This window comes from Hypanus sabinus, chromosome 1 (genome assembly GCF_030144855.1).
Source record: "Hypanus sabinus isolate sHypSab1 chromosome 1, sHypSab1.hap1, whole genome shotgun sequence".
NCBI classification, from domain to species: Eukaryota; Metazoa; Chordata; class Chondrichthyes; order Myliobatiformes; family Dasyatidae; genus Hypanus; species Hypanus sabinus.
In genome coordinates, this window is record NC_082706.1 from 196,301,337 (window position 1) to 196,321,875 (window position 20,539).

At 40.1% G+C, this 20,539-nt stretch overlaps 1 protein-coding gene across 1 annotated transcript in view; it reads right to left on the bottom strand.

Moving 5' to 3' along the window:
* The window catches only part of csmd3b (CUB and Sushi multiple domains 3b), a 2,186,187-nt gene that overhangs the window by 889,689 nt on the left and 1,275,959 nt on the right, over positions 1 to 20,539 (bottom strand). The gene's annotated exons all lie outside the window — the stretch shown is intronic.

Consider the following 20,539-nt stretch of genomic DNA (forward strand, 5'->3'; position numbering starts at 1 on the left):
GTGTATAGTTTGTCATTGATTCTATATTATTTCTTTGTTCTACTCTGAATGGCCACAAGAAATTTAATCTCAGAATAGTGTATGGTGAAATAAATGAACTTTAATAATGAGTTTACTTTGCACTTTAATTTAGGAGTCACTCTTCTCCTAGATCTTGACATTGACTGCTAGGAAAATTATTTCCCTCTATGTTGGACATCACATTCTTACCATGCATTGTAGTCATTCCTTTGATGTCAACTTTCAGGATATTGGCGTTGTTGGCAAGACTAGAATCCATTGTCCATAATTACTGCCCTTGAGTAAGGGGCAGTGATTTATTTATTTGAACTGCAGCAGTCCTCTTAGCACAGATACTGCAATACTGTGAAGGGGAGGCGGAGCGAAATGAAGATGGTGCTAAATGGCAACTCCTTTGCTTGCATATTCGGAAACAGCTCTACTTCCATCTGTAATATCTTTATTTTTCCCTTTCAGGGTTCTTTTGAAGACCCTGACCTGGAGTTACATGCTGACTTTGGTTCTTTGTGAGAATGAGACATGTTCTCGGGGTTTCAGAACTGGTCATTGTTCAGTACGTCAAGGGTTCGGCCTAAGAGTAAGGCTCAGATTTGGAAGCCTAAGATCTCAGGGTCTGGAGATGGGCTGATCGAGGGTTGGTGTCACAGCAGGAGACTTGTGTGTCGTCGGGGAAGTCGGAAAATCTACTGCTGTGGGCCCAAAGACCCAGGATATTTGTGATCTTCAGGCACAGAGCTCGAAAAAAGTGACATAACGGACTTTTAATATCGTACACCTGCGACTTGTTTGTCTCCCTGCTTGCTAACAAAATGGAGACACCTCCTTCTCCCTTATTAGTGAGAGAGAGAATCTGTGGATTGTCGAGTGCCGGGTGAAACGCGAAGTCTTTGAGGTAACTGCAAACCTATGTCTTTGCTATTGCTTTGCTCACGCTGAATGCTCGATGGCGGTGCCAATGCTTGCATTTTTTTGCCACTGGGGGGAGGGGGGATTGTTGCTCACTGCTGCGTGGGAGGGAGGGTTGCTGGGGGTTACTTTGGGGTTATTACGTTTAACTGCTGTTCATTCTTTGGGGCACTTCTCTGTTTTCGCAGATGTTTGAGAAGAAAAAGCATTTCAGGATGTATATTGTATACATATGAATTGGTAGACATATTGCCAGATGAAGTGGTAAATGCGGGCTCACTTTTAACATTTAAGAAAAACTTGGACAGGTACGTGGATGAGAGGTGTATGGAGGGATATGGGCTAGGTACAGGTCAGTGGGACTCAGCAGAAAAATGGTTTGGCACAGCCAAGAAGGGCCAGAAGGCCTGTTTCCGTGCTGCAATGTTCTATGTTTCTATTAAATTGGACCTTTGAACCTCTGGACCTTTGAAATTTGAGTTCCAGTCTTTGGACCCAGTAGCAATGAAGGAACAATGATATACTACTGTATATTTCCAATTCAGAATGTTGTACGACTGAAAGAGAAGCCAATTTCCACTTGCCTTAAGCTCTTGTCAGTCTTGATGAAAGAGGTTGTGGTTTGGATTGTCTAATTCTACTCCTACTGTATATATTATGGTCTTAATTTGTTCAAAGCCCACTACATGTATAAAATGATACAGTAAGATGGGTTGCACTTTGATTTGTCCTATTGCTTGCTAGATCAGTTACATCTGTCCACTTCATGCTGTTGTTCTCTTGTTTCACACTCATGTTACAGTGTCACCAGTTAGCCTTGCATTTTTAAGTCTTCCTGCATGGCTGCCATTCTTTACTGAACTATGGTTCATCCCCCGGTTTGACATTAATGGTACAGTCTGAAATATCATTAGAGATCCCCATCACCAAGGACACGTCTTCTTCTCATTTCTACTGTCACACAGAAGGTAATGAGCCTGAAGATACAAACTCAATGTTTCAGTAACTGTTCCTTCCCTTCCGCCATCAGATTTCTGAATGGACAATGAACCCATGAACACTTGCTCAGTACTTTTCCCCTCTTTTTCACTACAGTACTTATTTAAATTTTCTTTCCACAGACACCTCATTGTAATTTATAGTTCTTATGACTAAGTATTGCAATGTACTGCTACTACAAAACAAAACACAACATATGCTGGTGATATTAAACCTGATTCTGAGGTACTGAACCAAAAGGGTTGCAGGTTATGGGGGTGCACGTTACTGGTATTGGCGTTTGCTCCCAGAACTTCATAAATGACCGGTTTGAGTTGTGTGATATGCTTTGCAGTCTCCAATGTAACATGATTTTAGTGCATTTGATCTGAAGGTGAAATGTTGCTTCTGCAAGGTTCACATTGTGGTCATTTCTCTTCTTTGAAGATAGGCACCTTACCATAGTGGAGAGGCTCCTGAGTTCCTGAGATGCCATCTGCAGTTTAGCCATCTGATGCTTAGCTCCTGCTATGGACACCCACGGTGGTAAAGTCAAGGGGGATGTTCCAGACAAAAAATGATCTAACCAATACCTCAGCGGTGGAGCTGGCAGAAGATGTCACATCACAAAGGCAACTAAGTCAGAGGAAGGTTACAACAGTGAAGGATCCACAGTCATATTGCATTCCATGCCCTGGCCTCCATCTGTTTGGACTGTGTGGTGGCTGCCCATGCATCAGCCTCCCAGCATCAAATAAAGTTACACACAGGCATTCTCCATTAAGAGAATCCAACTTAACATCCTGATTATGTGGATCCTGGATCGGCCTCTATAGCTACCCGAGGACCCAACAACGAACAACCCCGCTGGAGAAACATCATTCTAGACTCAAGAGATCACATGACTACTAATGATCTCTTCTACCAATTCTGTCAAGACTAAAATGGGTAACTGCCCATTAGCCCAGCTCTGGGTCCTGTTGCTCAGTTGATTACCTAACCATGTCAGTCATTTGCTTTCTGTTCCAAATTCTTCAAATATAACTAACAATTCATAATGATTCAGATTCACATGAATCACATGTACATTGAAACGTACAGTGAAATGTGTTCATGTTGTTAAGAGCCAAGGATGTGCTGGGGGTAGCCCACAAATGTCGCCACACATTTCGGTGCCAACATGGCATGCCTGCAATGTTTAGCAGAATAACACCAGCAGCAGTGACAACAACTATAAAGCAAAACAAGACAACAATGGGAAAGCAAGCCCTTTCTATCCACTTACTGATCCACACATGAACAGACATTCCTTTAAACCCAGTGTAGGCCACCTCTGGGTCTCCAGTCCTTGGCCCCAGACTCTCGGACTTCGGGCTTTGTTTGGCCTGGACACACAGACTCAGAGTCTAACTTCTATAGTGTCACAGGTCAGGTAAATCCATGGCCATATTCAAGACTCAACACCTCTTTGAAGAGTTTTTGCAGAGGAGCAGTCCAACAACAGCAGTTATTTTTGTCTCCAGTGTTGTGACTGTGACCTGACTCTGGTGATATAAAAGTACTCTTCAAGACAAACAGACATTCCTCTGAAGACTCTCTTGGTAGAGTCTCCCAGATTCAAAATACATCACATTTTTATACCCTGAACAGCAAAACAATAGACAATAGGTGCAGGAGTAGGCCATTCGGCCCTTCAAGCTAGCACCACCATTCACTGTGATCATGGCTGATCATCCACAATCAGTACCCAGTTCCTGCCTTCTCCCCATATCCCTTGACTCCACTATCTTTAAGAGCTCTAGCTAACTCTTTCTTGAAAGCATCCAATTGGCCTCTACTGCCTGCAGAGCTTTCCACAGATCCACAACTCTCTGGGTGAAAACGTTTTTCCTCAACTCTGTTCTAAATGGCCTACCCCTTTATTCTTAAACTGTGGCCTCTAGTTCTGGATTCCCCCAACATCAGGAACATGCTTCCTGCCTCTAGCGTGTCCAATCTCTTAATAATCTTATATGTTTCAATCAGATCCCCTCTAATCCTTCTAAATTCCAGTATATACAAACCCAGTCACTCCAATCTTTCAACATATGACAGTTCCGCCATCCCAGGAATCAAGCTCGTGAACCTACGCTGCACTCCCTCAATAGCAAGAATGTCCTTCCTCAAATTTAGAGACCAAAACTGCACCCAATACTCCAGCTGTGGTCTCAGCAAGGCCCTGTACAACTGCAGAAGGACCTCTTTGCTCCTTGTACCTGCATGCTTACTTTCAGTGACTGATGTACAAGAACACCTAGATCTCATTGTACTTCCCCTTTTTCTAACTTGACACCATTCAGATAGGAATCTGCCTTCCTATTCTTGTCACCAAAGTGGATAACCTCACATTTATCTACATTAAACTGCATCTGCCATGCATCTGCCCACTCACCCAACCTGTCCAAGTCACCCTGCATTCTCATAACATCATCCTCACATTTCACACTGCCACCTAGCTTTGTGTCAGCTGCAACTTTGCTAATGTTACTTTTTTAATACAACTCAAATTGTTACAATGACATTAATATTTTGGGTTGACAATGATTCCTTTGAGTTCGATATCTACAATGGCAATCACCTCTGAAGTTTCCAATACCTTTGCTGGGACAAAGGAATTCACACAGATGGTCAAAAAGCTTTAGGGGACAGAGATCCCAGATACTTAAAATTAGCATTGTCAGGGCTGATTCTAAGTACACAACTATTGCTGCGATGATCACTGTACCTGTGACCATGTTTGATGTGCTGAGTGACAACATCAGTCTGGTCTGCTCGCTTGAACTCAGTCACAATGGAAAGTAATAACTTAGCCCAATTTGCCTGGTTTGATGAAGGCTAATGAACATAACCCCATTGTTTTACCCTTGCCTGATGTAGACAAGAACATCTCAAGGTCGCTTCACTTTGCAAGCGATACCTTTTGAGCAGCCAGCCTCCTGATGTGGGCCAGCAGTCAGGGTTCTGTAAACAACACTGTTTGCAAAGCTGTATGTTCAAACTTCAAACAGATTGCTCCCTGCAAGCTACCTTAAGAACTGAAGACAAGCTCTTGTTTGAACTCATATCTGCCATATTCACATAACTCCAGAATACTTACTAGCATACTTGCTTTGGTTAGCCTACTGTCAGGCACAAGGTAGTGCAGAAGAAGACCAAGGATTGTTAAGCTGTGTAACAGCCTTTTCCCCCAGACTGTGAGACTTTTGAACACCCTGCTACCATCCAGTATCCATTATTTATGACAGCGCTAGTAACAGTAATACTGTTGCATATTTAACTAAGTGGCCAAGTGGTTAAGGCATTCGCCTAGTGAACTGAAGGTTGCTAGTTCAAGCCTTGGCCGAGGCTGCGTGTGTGTCCTACGTGAGCAAGGCACTTAACCACACATTGCTCTGCGATGACTTTGGTGCCAAGCTGTATGGATTCTAATGCCCTTCCGTTGGACAACATTGGTGGCGTGGAGAGGGGAGACTTGTAGCTTGGGCAGCTGCTGGACTTCCATAAAAAAAACCTTGCCCAGGCTTGCGCCCTGGAAACTTTCCAAGGCACAAATCCATGGTCTATTGAGACTAACAGAGGCCTACTACACATAAATGCACTTTATGTCAACTTGTACAACTACAGAATTTTTTATTATCTGTTATATTATTTTATGTGTGGTATGTGTGGTGTGCAACCTGGTCCGGAAGAATATTGTCTCATTTAGTTGTATACATGTGTATGGTTGAATGACAATAAACTCAAACTTGAACTACGCTCTCCACTATTTGACTTACAACTTCCAAATATTCAATCAGATTTATCAAGCATGATCTCGCATTAACAAGCACATGCCAAGAGAGGGACAGGCTCCAGGCCAAAATATGCAAGTGTTATTGGACTGCAATTGTTTTCATAATCTACGTTATTGCTTAAGCATAATTAAGCAGAAGTTATTAGAATGTCAAATAACATTTTAATAAAGTAGTTTTGAAAATAGGATTTAAATTAAATAAGTGTACACAAAATCCTTCAATTGGTTCATTTTTTTCAATGCGTTTTCAAATAAATGAATGCAAATATTATTCTGCAGATTAAATGAAGTGGCCTAAGGGGGGATTTATCTGGATGCAGGGCAGCCAGAAATAATTAGATTAACAGAACAAATATAAATAATTTTTCAAGAGCTTTAACATTGATGAGAGCAGTGCTTGGTTTAAACCTGAAATAAGAAATATCAGTTCAAACTGGCACGATGCCTTTTCATTTACAATAACTTTTATAGACAAGTTTAAACAAAAAAAGAAAATCTGCGCAACTCTTGCTGGGCTAACAGTGACACTTCCATCTGTCACTCTTCCTTGTCACTAGAATCCATGTCCAGCAGCCAAGCTCATTATACCAGAAAATGGCCTTTTTGGCACTACACAAAATTAGCCCTAATGATTTCATGGCTGATCCAGGATCCTATTCAAGCCCATATACATGCCTTCTCACCATAACGTTTGATGCCCTGACTGATCAGGAAACGATCAACTTCCACCTTAAATATATGAATGGACTTGGCCTCCACCACAGTCTGTGGCAGAGCATTCCACAGATTAAGTAATCTCTGGTGAAAAAAAAAATCCTCCTTACCTCTGTTCTAAAGGGTCTCCCTTCAATTTTGAGGCTGTGCTCTCTACTTCTGGATACTAGTTACTGGCAGCCAACCAGAAAAGGCCCCTTTTATTCCCACTCACTGCATCCTGTCTGTCAGCCATTCTGCTATCCATGCCAGTATCTTTCCTGTAGCACCATAGGATTTAATCTTGTTAAGCAGCCTCATGTGTGTCACCTTATTAAATGCCTTCTGAACATCCAAGTAAATGACATCCACCTCCTCTCATTTGTCCACTCTACCTGTTATTTTCTTGAATAACTCCAACAGATTTGTCAGGCACAATTTCCTTTTTCAGAAATCATGCTAACTTTGATTAATTTTTTCATTAGTCTCCAAGTAACTTGAAACCTCATCCTTAATAATAGGCTCCAACACTTTCCCAGACACTGAGGTTAGGTTAACTGGTGGATAATTTCTTTCCTCCCTTCTTAAAGAGTGGAGTGACATTTGTAATCTACCAGCACTCTGGGACTATGCCAGAATCAAGATCATGACCAATGCATCTGTTATCTCTTCAGCAACCTCTCTCTGCATGCTGAGACATAGTCCATCTGGTCCAGGTGACTTATCCATCTTAAGACTTTTGAGTTTGCCTAGCAGTTTTTCCTTTGTAATAGCAATGGCACTCTTTCCTGCTCCCTGACACTTACGGACACCTGGCATACTGTGAGTGTCTTCCACAGTTGCATGCCGTCCTGGACAATGACTCCTATCCACTCCATAATGTACTGGTTAGGCACAGGAGTACATTCAGCCAGAGACTCATTCCACCGAGATGTAACACTGAGCGTCATAGGAAGTCATTCCTACCTGTGGCCATCAAACTTTACAACTCCTCCCTCGGAGTGTCAGACTCCCTGAGCCAATAGGATGGTCCTGGATTTATTTCCACCTGGCATGGTTAACTAATTATTATTTAATTATTTATGGTTTTATATTGCTATATTTCTTCACTATTCTTGGTGCCGTTGTAATGAAACCCAATTTCCTTCCGAATCAGTGAAGTATGTCTGTCTGTTAAGAAAGATACAAAGTACTTATTAAGTTCATCTGCCATTTCTTTGTCCCCCATTACTACTTCACCACTATCCTTTTCCAGTGGTCCAATGTCAATTCTCACTTTCCTTTACTCTTTATATAACTGAAAAAACTTTTGGTATCCTGCTTCAGATTATTGGCTAGTCTGCACTCATATCTTATCTTTTCCCTTCTTATAACCTTTTAGTTGCCTTTTGTGGGATTTTAAAAGCTTACCAATCATCCAACTTCCTACTCACTTTTGCAGGCTTATATGCCTTTCCTTGGCTTTTATGCAGTCCTTAACTACCCTTGTCAGTCATGGTTGCCTACCCCTACCATTTCAGAACAACTTCTTCTGTGGGAAATATCTATTCTGCACCTTGTGAACTATTCCCAGAAACTTCAGCCATCTCCGCTCTGCCGTCACCCCATCAGTATCCTTCTCCAATCCATCTGTGCAAGCTACTCTCTCATGCCTCTGTAATTCCCTTTATTCCATTGTGATACTGATACATGTGACTTATGCTTTTCCCTCTCAAATTGCAGAATTAATTCAATCATATTATGATCATTGTCTCCTAAGGGTTCCGTAATAACACCCAATTTAAGGCAGCCTTTCCTTGAGTAGGCGCAAGCACAAGCTGCTCAGAAAAGCCATCTCGTTAGCATTCATCAAATTCCCTCTCTTGTGATCCAATACTAACCTGATTTTCCCAATCCTCTTGCATATTGAAGTCCCCCATTACAATTGTGTCATTATATTTATTACATGCCTTTTCCAGTTTATTTTGCAATCTCAACCCCACATCTTGGCTACTATTTAGAGGCCTATATATGACTCCCATAAAGGTTTTTCTACTCTTTCAGTTTCTTAACTCCATCCACAATGATTCAACATTCTTTGACCCTATATCACCTCTTTCTAATTCCATTTTTTTACCAACAGAGCCACATCACCACCTGTACGTTCCTGCCTGTCCATTCAATACAAGGTATATCCTTTGATGTTAAGCTCCCAACTATGGCCTTCTTTCAGCCACGACTCAGTGATACGCACATCATCAAACTGATCAATCTCGAATTGTGCTGCAAGTTTGCCCACCTATTCTGAAAGCTACACGCGTTTAAATACAGCACCTTCAGACCTGCATTCTTTGCCCTTTTGAGTTTTGCCTCTGTGGTACAATTTAACTTATTGGTCTGTCTGCATTTGTACCCAATCATTGGCTTGTCCTTGCTTATATTCTCAGACCCTAGCACCTGCGAGACAAACTACCATCCCTGGTTCCTTTTCACATCCACAGAATCGCCTGTCCTTCCCCCTGACTATAGAGTCTTCTATTACTGCTGCTATCCTCTTCAGTTCCTTATCTTTCTGAGCCATGGGGCCAGATTCAGTGCCAGAGGCACAGTCACTATTGTGGTCTTCCAGGTAGGTTTCCCACCCCCAACAATACTCAAAATGGAGTACTTATTGTTGAGGGGTGCTCTCCACTATCTGACATTCTGCTTTCCCTCTCCTGCCAGTCAGAAGAATTTAAAAAGGTAGGGAGCAATACTGTGCATCACAAGTGTGACTTAGACATAACAAATAAAATCAGGCTTGACAGAATTCAACATTCATTTTCACTCCTTCCAGTAAAAAAAATTCTCTCCCTCTCCCCTCTTCTTCTGTTCCCCATTTTGTCCTCTTACCTCTTCTCACCTTCCTATCACTTCCACCTCAGTCCCCTCCTCCTTCCCCCTCTCCTGTGGACCTCTGTCTTTTCCTATCAGATTCCTTTCTCTCCAGCCCTTTATCTTTCCTACCCACCTGGCTTCACTTACTATCTTCTAGTTCTCTTCCTTCAACCCCACCACCCCACCCTTTTTATTCTAGCATCTTCCCCTTTCCTTTCCAGTTACGAAGAAAGTTCTTGGACCAAAATGATGACTTTATTTATTTCCGTGGATGCTGCCTGACCTGCTGAGTTTCTCCAGCGTTTTTTGTGTGTTGCTTTGGATTTCCAGCATCTGCACACTTCCTCCTATTTCTCATTTTAATATTTGTTTCAAATTGTGCAATATAATGCAAGGAAGTTGTAAAACTTATTAATACTTTGCTAATGGAATTGGAAGGTCTTTAGAGTTTTATCTGATGTGTTTTTCCTTCACTACTGATCAAAGGAAAACCCAACTCTATTTTAGATCCAAAGAAGGTAATCATCTGAATTTCCCAATAGGAGTAGCTAGCTATTTTTTAAATGTTTCATTTCCCTTTTTGAATAATGCAAGCAATGTTCTGTTACCATCTGGGAAATGATACCACAGCATAAAAGCCAGGACAACTTCTCCCACCAGTCCGTCAGACTGACTAATTCACACTGATACAAATGTATTCCTATTATATTGACTGTCCTATTGTACATACTATTTATTTCAAGTTACTATAAATTGCACATCATGCATTTAAACAGAGACGTACTGTAAAGACTTTTACTCCTTGTGTGAATGAAGGATGTAAGCAATAAAGTCAATTCAATATTTTAAATGTCTCGATAAGAAATATTTCACAACTGTTCAAGAACCCTTTGCAGTGCTCTGCTTACCCACCAGCAACTTTTACCACTGGGTTTGGCTTCTTTCCAGGGTCAGGTCAATAGTCAAAACTCTCCATGGTTGCTGAAACCCTGCTAGACTTAAGTTGTGAGGGCTGGAGTACATAGGGCTCTACCTCAAAACCTGTACAAATACAACTAAATCAAGCCCAATAATGTTGTTGAACTTTTCTCCACTTTAAAATAACAATGACTTGTAATGAGTAGAACTGCATGCCTGTATGGTTAGTAACTAAAACCTTATCGTGATATTTTTCTGCCATCGTTCAGTGTAGCCTTACACCTGTGCCATTCCTAGAAATGTAAAGGGGGGGGGGTTAAATTAGGTTGATACTAAAAATGTGCCCTCATGTATCATGATATACAATTGACCTATCAAAGTTCAAAGTAAATTTCTTATCAAAATACAAAAATATCAGCATATGTCAACCCCGAGATTCATTTTCTTGCAGGCATAGTCAGTAAATCCAAGAACCATTATTGAATCAATGGAAGACTGCACCCAACAGTGAGGACAAATAGCCAAGGTGCAAAAGACAACAAACTGTGCAAATACAATAGAGAAGTGATAAGAACAAATAAGCAATAAATATCGAGACCATGAAGTGAAGAGTCCTTGAAAGTGAGTCCATAGGTCCACATATATCTGCATATATTCACATGGTCATTGTGTGCAGAGCAGACTGAACAGCAACTTCACAACTCTAATGATCGTAGAGTCAACCCAGAGCAACTATGCATTTATTGGATGAATCTATCAGCAACATCACGAATGGCTAGTGGCTTTTAAATGCTGAACTTATGCACCTCAGAAAGCAACGTACAGCCCTTAACATCTCTCGGTGTGTTGGCGTAACTCAAATGCTGTCAATCACTTCACATTTCTTGACTATTAAACAACGAAGAATTTTGAGCAGCAAGCCTCAAAACATCTGGACAGAACAAAAGGCATCTAGGTGGAATGGGCAATTGATACCATTTCTCTGTAAGGAGCCAGGAGGACTGCAGGTACAAGTGCTATGGTTACAGGGATAGGTACCTCGGAAATCAATGTCAGAAGAGTAGACCTGAAAAACTGGACATCAGGCTACCTAGGATTTATCTTCAAATACCTTATCGTCCTAACTGCATTAAGAACTAATTCCTGCATCCCTACCCCTGAACTCCTATCAAGACCATAAGACCACATTCTTCCTCTGACTGTTTCTGACGTGGGAGCCTGGCTATCCAACCTGAGGCAGGGAGAACCCAACCACTTTTTTTGTGTTGAGGTTGATCATTTATCAAAAATATAGAGTCATAGAGTACAGGCTCTTCGGCCCATCTAGTCTGGCCTGAAATATTATTCTGCGTAGTCCCATTGACCTGCACCTGGACCATAGCCCTCCATAGCCCTCTTATTTACCTATATTTACCCTAAATTACTCTTAAATGTTGAAATGGGACCCACATCAAACATTTCTGCTGGCAGCACACTCTCACCATCCTCTGTCTGAAGAAGTTCCTCCTTATGTTTCCTTTAAATATTTCACCTTTCACCCCTAACCTATGACTGCCAGTTCTAGACTCACTCAGCCTCAGTGAGAAAAAGTCTGCTTGCGTTTACCCCATCTGTAATCCTTATACCCATATCAAATCCCCCCTTGTTCTCCAACCCTCTGGGGAATTAAATCCTAATCTAATCAACCTTTCCCTATATCTCAGATTGTCAAGTCCCGGCAACATCCTTGTAAATTTTCTCCACAGTCTTTCAATTATATTGATATCTTTCCCGGAGCTAGCTGACCAGAATTACACACAATACTCCAAGTTAAACCTCACCAATGTTTTATGCCACTTCAATATTCATACAGCATTCAACTTTGTCTTCTTTTGCACATTAGTTGCTCATCAGTTTTTGTTTGTGTTCAGTTTTTCATAAATTCTGTTGTATTTCTCTGTTCTACTGTGAATGCTTACAAGAAAATGAATCTCAAAATAGTATACAACCCCTCAACTCGAACCAAAGGGGTAACCTGACTCAACTTAACTTGCTTCAACCAAATGTTCCACAACCAATGGAATCACTTTCAAGGACTCTTCATCTCACATTCTCGATATTTATTGCTTATCTATTTATTATTAACTGTTTCTTCTTTTTGTATTTGTAGAGTTTGTTGTCTTCTGCACTCTGGATGAACACCCTTTTTGTGGAAGACTGTCACTGATTCCATTATAGTAATTATTCTATAGCTTCCGTGACTATGCCCCACAAGAAAATGAATCTCAGCGTTGTTTATGGTGACATATATGTATTTTGATAATAAAAATTAATTTGAATTTTGATATGATAATAAATTTAATTTAAACTTTGAAAGTCTCAGAATGTTTTTATTTAAAGTAATCATCATTTGCATTTTTTTTAACTTTGATGGTATGAGTTTCAGTACTGCAAACAAACCAGAAAGCAATGCAACTTGCACTGGAGAGCAACTGTGTGAGTATATGGGCTTGTAGCTTCTCATCACTCATCAAGATTGCTACTTAACCTCCTCTGCGTCTGAAGATGAGGAATCACAGCTTATTAGTTTGTGGGGCTGCCATTACCGTGCTTAGCAATAATCCTTCATTTCTGAGGCAGATGGAGCTATGAATTCTACAGCACTCACCGTCTGTCCCCATTCTGATTTCTTTCCATAATTGGGATAATTTCATTTGTAAGGCTGCCCATTTAATTCATTTGTGCTGGTAGTGTCAGCCACTCCCTCACTAGTGGATATAACGGCCTAATTTCACCAGTGTCAGATACAAAGACTTCCTGATCTGCACAATGTCTGAACCCAACTGTCACGGGTAGAAATTCGGTGTATTAAGAAATGTCACAAAACTGACATTTTTGTTTCTTGTTGTAAAATAACTTGATGACTTACTTTCACTCTATGTATCAGTGGAGCTGATCCAATTGTGGCATAGCGGAGTGAATACAATTTGAGCGGCAAACAATATTATGCAATTATTAGATTATGAATTATGAAAAGATGTGAGGTTATTAAGCTGACAAACTCTAAAATATTTATCAGCACAAGCTGAACTGCTCCTCAGTGTTTTAAATTACAGGTCATTTTGATTGTGCTGGACATCATTTATCCAGAGGATATGTAATATGTAATGAGGAACAATGTAATGTGTTCCTTGCCTCAAGTATTCATCAATTAATGACTATGCTTCCTACTGTTCATAGCTACAGCTGATTATTCATTTTGTGTGAAGGTATGAACATAATGTAGCAAATTAGCACAAAGGCTAGAATAATTTGGTAACTAACCAAAGCATCTCTGTATCATACTTCCATTGACATCTGTTGCTATGATCCAATTTAATGAAATCTTGGAATGCAATTTAAACAACAAGTATTAATGCTATTTAATCAGCTACTTAATTTCTTGAAGGGAATTTCAAGCAACTTGCCTCAGAGCAGGAAGTGGAAGGCCACATATGAATATTAACTCTGTTTCTCTTCCCAAAGATGCAGCCTACCCTACTGAGTATTACTATTATTTTCTGTTTTTATTCGAGAAGCCCCAGGAGCAAATTTGTGATTTATGCTACAATGGAAAGTGTACTTGAGAATTATGATGATGGATCCTGAAAAAAGGGTCTTGATCCAAAGCATTGACTGTTTATACATTTCTACAGACACTGCTTGACCTGCTGAGTTCCCCTGGCATTTTGTGTGAACTATTCTTTTGCATGTATTATTAATAAATACTTTTCCAATACTTATGAACTAATGGGGTATAAACACTACAAAGGGAATATTTTTAGCAATCCCTTGCAATGGACAAATATTTTCAATAAAGATATTGTCTCACTTCACTGCTGCTATTAGGAAGAAGATATAGAATCCATAGGACCCTGATCATCTGGTTCACGGGCAGTTATTACCCCTAAATAATCAGTCTCTTGAACCAGATAGGATAACTTCACTCGCTCCAACACTGAAATGTTCCCACAATCTATGGACTTATTTTCAAGAACTCTTCATCTCATGTTCTCAATGTTCATTGCCATTTATTAATTATTTTTTTCTCTTTTGCATTTGCAGTTAGTTCTCTTATTACACTGGTTGAATGCTCAAATTGGTGTGGTTTTCTATTGATCCTCTTATGGTTCACAAATTAACTGTGTATGCACACAAGAAAATTAATCCCAGTGTTGTATATGGTGCCACGTGTATGTTGATAACAGATTTACTTTGATCTTTGAGCTTGTTTAACAAATTTGAGTCAGGTGATCAAAACCAATTGTGTGAGAAGGATAACAAATTTGTATGTTATGAATAAACTCCTCTTGGGCTTCCAGCTGGGTACAATTATCAATTTTAACTGATGTTTCGATGATGATCTCTGCCGTTGTCATCAGGGATGATGTGTCCAGTCTAGTGGTATTGAATTCCAGTTCTTACTCAGAGTTAGATCTTCACCTTTGTTAAAATTCTTTTCCTCTAGTTTTATTTGAATGGCTTCCTTCACCAGGCCATTAAGTGGCACAGTAGTTTTGTGCCATTGAAGTCAATCCCATGGCCACTGCGAATTCCATTTCCTCTGGTAAACCAAACAGCTACACCTCCTGTGCTCCTTGATGCACGTTTGCACCGTGCATCCCGTCTGGCTGATGTAAGCTGTCCACATTCACAGGGAATCCTGTAAATACCAGCCATTCTAAGTCCAAGTCATCTTGGACTTTCCATTAGCTGTGATTTGAGCTTCTTTACGGGTTTGTGGATGGTAATAATTCAGAATTTCTTCAGGATCCTGGTGATCCTTCCAGAAGCAATGAAAATATAGGGAATACTGGAGGTGGAGATCAGTTCTGCTTCATTGTTAGGCTTCCTGATTTTTCTGTCTGCCCTTTTCAGAGCCTGATTGATTTCTTTGTAGCCTTTCTGTAGGAACATCATGTGTAATTGTCTCATTTCCTTGTGGAGACTCTCCGGATTCAAAATAGTTCTTGCATGGTTAATCAAGGTAGAAAGAACCATTTCAAGTTGGGAGGCATGATGGTGGCTGTTACTTTTGAGGTATAAATCCATCTGATAGATGTCATGACTGAAGCTACCATCCAGTTTCCTTTGTATTAGAATGTCCAGGAATGGGAGGCAACCATTCTTCTCCATCTCCTTTGTAAATTGAATGTTTGGATGTATGCTTTTCAGTGGTGTGGAACTGTGGGAGTCCATGAGGCCACACCACAAAACTTTCATCAACATATCTGAATTTATATATTGAAAACTTGTATATTTTTACACCACTGGTGATCTTTATTTTGTATTATTCAGTGGTAATTAAACCTTGAAATATTTTACATAACTGCCTTGTAGGTAACTGCTTATCGAGTGCAAAGATTCATGAACCAGTCCTAGAACTAAAGATATGGAGCAAGTGACAAATTTTTAGGTACTAAACAAATATAAATATTAAAAATGTAGTTTTAATTTTTGGTCGCCAGTGTCCCCACACTGTTCTTCAAAATATGCTTCAGCATGTTATGTTAAGTACATTTTAAATTTTATATCATGTACCATCTGCCAAATACCATATATAACTTAAATGACATAACATAAATTGGTGGCAAATATAATTGCAATAGTCTTAGGCACATACACACAGCTAACTTTTGCTGACTATTGCTGCTGCAAAAAGACAAATTTCATGACACATGTAAGTGATGATAAACCTGATTTGGATATGGGTCTCTGTTGTGGACTGAGAGTGGGAAGGGGAGGGAGAGGGGAATCATGGTTGGGAAAAAGGGATGGGGAGGAGAGGGAGTGGGAAGCAACAGAGAGTCATTCTGTAGTGATCATTAAACCAATTGTTTGGAATCAAATGACCTTGCCTGATGTCTCAGGACCAGGTACGTCTACAGACAAACCACTCCTCCACCCCAGTCCCACACCCCTGTGGCAGTCTTCCACCCTCGCCATTCCCAATGTCCTTTGCTCCTGATGGATTTACAAAATTGCTGTCTGTTCCACTTTGACTAATATAATACTGTGCAAAAGTTTTAGGCACCCTCGCTCTATACTGTATATGTGCCTGAGACTTTTGCACAATACTGTAGACTAGGGTATATAAAATTTCTGGATTGGAGAACATATCTTACAAGGATAGGTTGAGCAAGCTTAGTCGCTTCTCTGGAGCAAAGGACAATGAGAAGTGACTTGACAGATGTGTATATAATGATATGAGGTATAAAGCAAATGGATAGACAGAGACTTTTTTCCGTAGGTGGAAATCACTAATACTTGAATATTAAGGTGATTGGAGGGACATATAGGGGGGAATATCAGAGGTAAGTTCTTTACACAGAGAGTGATAGGTGCATGGAATGCCCTGCCAATGGCAGTGGTAGAGACAAATACATTAGGGGCATTTAAGCATCTCTTAGATAAGTATGTGAATGCTTGAAAAATGGAGAGCTATGGAGGAGGGAAGAATTAGACTGATCTTAGAGTAGGTTAAAAAGTGAGCACAATATTATGTGCTGCAGGGCCTGTACTATACTGTGCTGATGTACATTCTATGTTCAATGAGAGAAATCATGCAGAAGTACCAAGGAGAATATCACAGTTTTTCTTGCGATCAGATAAGCTGGTTGATGGATTATTATACTTCCAAATTTCTGTATAAAAGAAGTGAAACTGAAGAAATTACTGGACAAAAATCTCCCTGCTTAAAGAGTGTTTCGTGAAGCTTCACTGCTCATATTCGGCGCTCTTGCACTATGTTACAAAGAAGATCTGAGGTATGAGCACAGGAGCTCTCATCCGCTCGGTGGAGAATTTCCATAATGTCAATGGGTAAAGGAGAAAGAGAATATTTGAGTATTGAGTAGCATTGAGTAGCTATTGTGCACCCAGCCTGTATGATTCACATTGAATTTCACCATTTGCAAGTTTGAGCTCACTCCAAAGTCAATAAACCTGCAGATAAATTTATATTCTCAGTATTAGATCCAAAGTGCAGAGAGAGAAGAACAGTGCAGCACGTCTGGACCATCCATGGTGCCAATCTAAACTAATCCCATCTGCCTGCACATGGTCCATATCCCCCTATTTCCTGCTTGCTCATTTTTTTGTTGAAATGCCTCTGAAATATTGCCATTGTATCTACTTCCCCACCTTCCCTGGCTGCACATTCCAGGGCCCTACCATGACTTGTGTTCCAAATTCTTGCCTTAAAAATCTCTTTTAAATCTTCCCCCTCTCACATTAAGCCTATGCCCAATAGCATTTGCCAATTCCACCCCTGGAAATGACTATCTATTCTAACTATGCCTCTCATAATTAGATATGCGTATGTCAGGTCACTCCTCAGCCTCCAACACTTCAGAGAAAACAATCCAAGTTAGTCCAACTTTTCCTTATGACTGATAGACTCAAATTTTGGTAAATCTCTTCTTCATATTCCCCAAAACCTCCAATATCCAATATCCACGAATTCTAGATAAAACTCCAAATGTGGACTCAACAAAGTTTTTAGTCCAATTTCCCAGCTTTTATACACAGTGCCCTAAAGTGATGAAGGCAAGCATGTTGCATGCCTTCTTTATTACCCTGTCCACTTGTGTTGCCATTTTTAAAGATTAGTTTTATTTGACACATCAGGGTTAGGGTTAAGGTTAGGGTTAACACTAACATGTACATTGAAATATTGAAATGCGCTGTTTGTGTAATGATCAAACCAGTCCTGCCGCATCCCACAATTGATGCGTCCTTTTGGCGCCAGCTTGACATGCCCACAATGTGCTAACCTTCACCAGTACATCTTCAAGATGTATGACGAAACCATGGCAACCATGTGGTCATGAGAAGAATGTAAATGTTCCTTACAGACAGTGACGGGAATTGAGCCTAAATTGCTGGCACTGTAAAGCATTACATTAACCACAAAACTACCATGCCACAGGGAGTGATGGACTTGCACTTCAAGGTCCCTCTGTACGTCAACGCCTAAGGGTCCTGCCATTTACTGTATATTTTCCTCTTGCATTTATTATATAATTACACACTTCCATGTTTTTTTTCCCCCCAGTTTGAGATTGCATGGGTCCTTCAAAGGTAGATCTGCTCTACATTGGTAAATCCACCAGCTATCATCAGTCTCCCGGGCCTGGGACAGTCTACTTTCTTCCATCTGCATCTGGGTGTCAGCTAAATGGCTGGAAAGGATGCTCTCTAGCACCTTTGTCCAGTGTCAGTAGCCAATGGGCCAGAGTATTGCCTTAATAAATGCTCACATTCAAGAGGCTGGTCTTTGAAATTCATAAATTACTCTTTGACCAGGCTATAAAACCATAAGACCATTAGATATTGGAGCAGTTTAAGCCATTTGGCCCATTGAGTCTGCTCCACTATTTCATCATGCAGATCAAATATTTCCTCTTGACCTCAGTCTCCTGTCTTCTCCTGATATCCCTTCATGAATTGACTAGTCAAGAATCCATCAATCCCTGCCTTAAGTATACCCAAAGACTTGGCCTACATGGCCACCTGCAGCAACAAGTTCCACATGTTCACCACTCCCTGGCTAAAGAAGGCTTTTCAACATTCAATAGGTTTCAATGAGATACCCCTTCATTCTTCTGAATTCCAGTGAGTACAGCCCCAGAGCCATTAACACTCCTCATATGATAGCCGTTGCATATGAGCTGCCAGGCATTCATTGACATTGATCCACACAAAGCTGCCAAGGCTGTAAAGAGTCGTCTTTAATGCACAATCAGCTGTATGACGTACGCCTTTCACCTCTTTAACCTCTAAACATTGAGTTTATGTGTTGGTTGTTATTCTTTTGAGATCAACCTCAGAAGTGTTGAAATGTTTTTAACAAACTCATAAATGGAGCCCATTTTCTACAACCATTTTATGACACTGCTGGTTCTAATCACTGTTCCCTCTAAGCTCTGTGAGTGCGCAGCCACACAGTACTAAACCGCTCCCACACAGATGGAATTTTCTTTCATATAATGTTCATTTAAAGTGTCGCGCAGTTTTCAGTCTGTGTAAAAACTTCCTGCTCTGAACAACTGTTAGTCCATGCAGCTGTAAAAAAAACACTGGCTCTAATGGTATGCCGATATTCTCTTTTGAACATTGGTTTAGCAAATATTCAGACCAAAACATTTGCAGACACTTACTTTTATTTTATAAAACTTTAAAATAATTTGAGTGCAGAAAGTGAGGATTATCATCTCCACTTGAGTGAGTTTATGAATATAATTACCTGGATGTGGACCAGTTCTACAATTTGGATTCTACATGTTCCAGTAGGATTGTATTGAATCCAAGATCAAAAGGCACGGGTCTCTGCACCCTCTCTAAGAAGTCTAAACTGATTTGTTGTTGGCAGATAAATGGTGGGGGAATTAACATATATTGGGATTAATGCAAATGGATTTGACAGTGCGGACACAAGCCTGTTTCCATGCTGTCTGACAGTGACTTTGACTTTGTTGATGGTAGGATCAAAGTCTTGGGAAGATTTCCATTACTTGTGATTTTTCCAGGTATTGTCTTTTATTAACCCAACTGGAACTCAGGTGGATTTGATTTCCAAGACAGAGCTGTCTTCATTTTCTTCCTCTCCTGAACCAAGGATAGATCCTTGAAAGATCTGATTAAGACCAAGACCTCCCAGTAATATTTGATATGTATATCTTTGCTAATGCTTCCAACAATAAAAGATTCAGGGTGCAATATTATTCTTTATGGTTTTGTATGGTCTCTCCAGTAGATAGTACAAAGTGTTTACAATGCATAAAAAACAATAGTAAAACAATCACACGGAAGTAAAACTGTAAGTTTAAGAACAGTTATTGTGGTTTGTGTTTGATACATTAGTGCAGCAAATGCTTCGATTTCATTCAGAATTGCTGCCTTCAATTAATAATTTGCTCTTGATAGGTTTACCTCTTAATTACACAGGCAAACAGTAACACAAAACAGCTCAAAGACACTAAATGAAATTTTAAAAAGTGCTCTTTCCAGCCAGTACTTAAGAAATACAGAGCCGAGTGGATCAAATGCTTGAGATTGGTCCCATCCAGATGAATTTAAGTGATATAAACCAGGAAGATGGTTTAGGATATCTCGCAAAAGATAGGCTTCACATGCAACTTCTTTGCCGTTGTTATGATTTTCAAAATTCACCAAAGTTATTATGAATAGAATTGACTCTGGATTGAAAAGAGAAATATTTTTTCCTCTCCAAGACACTTCATAAGGAGTTAGAAGAAATTAATGATTCATTAAATGATTTCAGCAGGAGTCAGGATCATTAGAGTGATTATAAAT